The sequence below is a fragment of the Trachemys scripta genome, chromosome 8 (genome assembly GCF_013100865.1).
Source record: "Trachemys scripta elegans isolate TJP31775 chromosome 8, CAS_Tse_1.0, whole genome shotgun sequence".
In the NCBI taxonomy this organism is placed as follows: Eukaryota; Metazoa; Chordata; order Testudines; family Emydidae; genus Trachemys; species Trachemys scripta.
In genome coordinates this window covers 105,108,639-105,113,605 of record NC_048305.1, presented here as the reverse complement: position 1 = coordinate 105,113,605, position 4,967 = coordinate 105,108,639, and positions in this window count along the sequence as shown.

The window sequence follows — 4,967 nt, the reverse complement described above, 5'->3', positions numbered from 1 at the left end:
TAAGTCCTGCATCATAAATGGCATTTGATGTGATTAGTACCTACTGAGAAGTGCTGTTCTCCAACAGTCAGACATGTAGACTTTTTGTAAAGAAGGGAGCGCAGTAACCATCTCTGCACCATGGTACTTGCTGACATACCGAGTTAATGGGGAGATGTGATAAGTGGGAGAGTATAGGCTTCCCTTCCTTGTTTTAATGGGAATAGACTCTATCATTAGACATTTATAAATGATGCAACCGAAACACCCCTTTATCCCATCAGGCCTTTAACCTCCACTGTAGCCCTGAGGCTGATGATTCTGCGTACTTCATTAGGGGAACTAAGAAGCAGTTTTTATTTAGGAGACGTTCCCCATGCCTTTATGTGGGCAGCTGCAGGCCCCTTGCTCTGCAGTTGCCTACAGCAATGCACAACACACTGAACCGGTTTTCAAAGCAAAGGAGGTAAATTAGGACGATGAACTGAGTTAAAGGGTCACTTCAGCAGTTGAGCTACAGGGAGAGAGTGGAAGTACAGTGAAGAACATAGTAACAAAAAAATGATCTGCTGGCAATGAGAAATCACCAAGGTAAAACCTTCTTCATGTAGCTGACATGGCCTCAGATTCCTTTACACGTTGGTGAACGTATGAGAGTTCAATAGGAATCCAACCCTCCCTTTACAAATCCCCTCAATGTCTCTGGCAGCCTGCCGCTCAGAGCTATACTGGTTGAGCTCCCCTGTAGATGTCCAATGTCATTCTTCATTGCCCTCTGCTAGATTTAACACCTCTTTGCAAAAGTTTGAGGGCCTGAAGACGACATGCTAAACACAGGGGAAAGCCTGCAAGAGCCTGGCCCTGCTGCCCCCTCTCTGTCCCCCTAGAAGTTAAAATTACAGCTATTCATGCATCCGATGAAGTGGGGATTCACCCACGAAAGCTCATTCTCCAATACGTCTGTTAGTCTAGAAGGTGCCACAGGACTCTCTGCTGCTTTTACAGCTATTCAGAACAAAATCTAGTCACTGCCCTGCAATGCCTCAGCTACTCTGTAGCAGGCTACAGAAGTCTGTATGATTGAGATCAGTACCAAGAGTTCTACAGAACTGTGAGCTTTTGACTCAGCTAATCAGTAGAAGGGGGCTTGTTGAGCCTGCCAAACTACCGTTTAGGGTCAACTCCCTCATCCCTCTGGAATGCTCAGTGCATCCCATCTTATTTACTTCAGACTAAGTTCTAAGGAGATATCTTTAGGTTTTGTGTACCGTGCACAACAGCCCAAATCTTTCCTTGGAACAACACAGTAATTCATCTAAGAAGCCAAGGCTACTGGTGAGACACCCAGCATCCTCTTCCAGTGGTTGGAATTCTTACTAAACTGCTATCCTTGTACCCCGTTGTATTTTGTATCTACCTCTGGCTAATGGATTCCTGATCAGCCTAGAGCAGGGGTCAGCAACCTTTCAGAAGTGGTGCGCCGAGTCTTCATTTATTCACTCTAATTTAAGGTTTCGTGTGCCAGTCATACATATTAACGTTTTTAGAAGGTCTCTTTCTAGAAGTCTATAATATAGAACTAAACTATTGTTGTATGTAAAGTAAATAAGGTTTTTAAAATGTTTAAGAAACTTCATTTAAAATTAAAATGCAGAGACCCCGGACTGGTGGCCGGGACCCGGGCAGTGTGAGTGCCACTGAAAATCAGCTCGCGTGCGTGCCATAGGTTGCCTACCCCGGCCTAAAGCCTGCAATCTGGCTGCTGGGACGGCAAAGCAACTTTTTCCACTAATGTCCCGCCCACTCGTCAGGAGCCTCATAGTTCCTAGGGTTGGGATGTCTGTTACTCTACTTACCCAGCTATTTTCTGGGTTCACCTTGCCCCTGATCCTCTACAGATGCCAGAGGCTCCCCCATAAGCAATTGCAAAATTTGTCCTTAATGGCCCAGCAATAGTGGAAATTATTCTGGGTGTCAGAACAGCTGTTGAGAGTGGGTGAAATTAAGTCAGTAAAAACAGAAGGAAAGCGATTCCTTGCTGTACCTTCTATCCCTTTCCTCAAAGCGTAGCTGTCTAAGGCCTTGTCTACATGCCAAAATTGCAGCAGCTTAACTTAAATTGATTTTAAACAGGCTTAGCTAAATCATTGTAAAGAGAAGGTTACTCACCGTGTGCAGTAACTGAGGTTCTTCAAGATGGTTGTCCCTGTGGGTGCTCCACTTTAGGTGTCTTGGCACCCTGCACTTCTAGTCGGAGACTTGTGGTAGCAATGTCCCAATTGACCTCGCACACGCAGCCATTATCCAGTTCTTTCTCTACCCCAGAGGATCGAGCAGAAACTCTGAAGTAGAGGGTAGTGGAGCACCCACAGAGATAACCATCTCCAAGAACCTCAGTTACTGCACAAGGTGAATAAGCTTCTCTTCTTCTTCAAGGAGTGTCCCTGTGGGTGCTCCACTTTAGGTGACTGAAGAGCAGTGCCCCTCAGTGGAGAGGAGGGGCTTTGGAGTTGGTGTATGTACGGTGAAGAGCACTGATCGTCCAGAGTGAGCGTCTGCAGCTGACTGCTGCTCCAGGGCATAATGTTTGGTGAAAGTATGGGGCGATGCCCATGTAGCTGCTTTACAAGTGTCAGTGATGGTACATATTTGAGAAAGGCTATGGATGTGGACATCGCACACACTCCACTAAGGCTAAGTCCAGAAGGAGCTTGCAGATTGTAATTTTGGTAACATAATTGGATACAATTAGAGATCCATTTAGAAAGTCTCTGTTTGGAAATGGTTTGGCCTCTTGATCGTTCTGTTGTGAATACGAATAGCTGGGAAGATTTTCTGAACGTTTTTGTTCTCTCTATATAGAACGCTAGCGCTCTACATACGTCTAGCATATGAAAGGACGCCTCCCTGTTGTTGGCATGTGGCTTGGGGAAGAATACAGGTAAGTAAATGGGTTTGTTGAGATGGAAGAGGGAGGCGACCTTCGGTATGAATTTAGGGTATGGGCGTAGGATGGACTCTGTCCTTGAGGAACGTGGTATAAGGTGGGTGTGCCATTAGGGCACCCAACTCGCCCACCCTTTGCGCTGATGTGATAGTTACTAGAAAGGCAACCTTCATAGATAAGTGTAGGAATGAGCAGATCGCTAGGGGTTCAAAGGGTTTGCCCATTAGGGCACGGAGAACGAGGTTGAGGTCCCACATAGCGGTCGGGTCCCTTAATGTGGGTAAGTGTTCTCTATACCCTTGAGAAAACGTTTAGTAAATGGATGGGTGAAAACAGTGAGTCCGTCCACCTTGTTGTGAAAGGTGGTGACGGCAGATAAGTGCATTCTGTGTGAGCTAGTCAAGAGGCCCGATTTTTTTTTTTTAGGGTCAATATGTAATCAAGGATAGTGGGTAATGGGACCAATCGTGAAATGATTTGCTTGTCTCTGCACCAGATGGAGAATCTATTCCACTTGTGTGCATATGTTTTTCATTTGGAGAGATGTCAGCTGATAAGTAGAATGCCTTGGACCTCCTTGGAAAAGCACGTTTCGAGTTCTGTCATCCCTGGATTAGCCAGGCCTTGAGACCAAGTGTTAGAACATTGGTGGGACGGAGGCGTCCTGTATCCTGGGTCAGTAGGTGAGGCAGGAGGGCAAGGATTCGTGATCTGACACGTGTAGGACACGACTCAACGGGGAGATTGGGGGGAAGGCGTACAGGAGCAGGGCCTCCCATTTGATAAGGAAGGTGTTTCAGAGAGTTGTGTCCCAGTCCCGCTCAGGAGCAGTATTGTGGGCATTTGGCATTGTGGGTCATGGCAAAAAGGTCTATTGAGGGGAATCCCAGTTGTCAGAATATAGTTTGCAGAATTTGTGGGTCTAGTTCCCACTTGTGCGTCTGTGAGAAGTTCCTGCTGTGGCCGTCTGCTGTGGCATTCTGGTTTCCAGGTAGGTAGGATGCCATGATGTGTATGTTGTTGGAGATGCATTACTGCCAAAGGTGAACTGCTTCTGTGCAGAGCAGTTAAGATCATGCCCCTCCTTGGCGATTTATATAAAACAGTTGCCAAATTGTCCATGAGAATCTGGACAGTTTTGTTGTGGATCAGGGGGAGAAAGTGATGGCAGGTGTTTTGAACTGCTCGGAGCTCCAGTAGATTTATGTGGAGATTTGACTCCTCTAGGGACCATCAGCCCTACATGATGATGTCTGCCAAGTGTGTCCCCCCCGTCCTACCAAAAGAGGCGTATGTGGAGATAGTGACTAATGGGGTTTCCTGTTGGAAGGGAATGCCTAAGCAGACGTTTGTTTTGTCCACTATGTGAGCGAGTCTTTCACTCTGCTGGGCATTGTAAGCCGTCTGTTGATCGAGTGTCTGAGGAATGTATACAGTGCGTAGCCAGGTTTGTAGACATCTCATATGCAGCCTGGCATGTTTCACAACAAATGTAGTAGCCGTCATGTGTCCGAGAAATTGTAGGCATGTTCTGGTGGACGTTTGTGGGCTTACTCTTACTTGTCAAATGTCTGAAATGGGCCATCTTGATTATCACTACGAAAGTTTTTTCTCTCCTGCTGATAATTGCTCATCTTAATTAATTAGCCTCTTAGAGTGGATATGGCTACTTCCACCTTTTCATGTTCTGTATGTATATATATCTCCTTACTATATGTTCCATTCTATGCATCTGAAGAAGTGGGCTGTAGCCCACGAAAGCTTATGCCCAAATAAATTCATTAGTCTCTAAGGTGCCACAAGTACTCCTGTTCTTAATAATAATATAACATACGGAGGTATACCTATCTCATAGAACTGGAAGGGACCTTGAAAGGTCATTGAGTCCAGTCCCCTGCCTTAACTAGCAGGACCAAGTACTGTCCCTGACAGGTTTAACAGGCCAATGCTCAAACCACTGAGCTATCCTTCTCCCGGGATTAGGTTTGTTAAGGCAAGAAACTGTGGTTGGGGTAGCCGTGCTGATGCTGTGACACCGTCA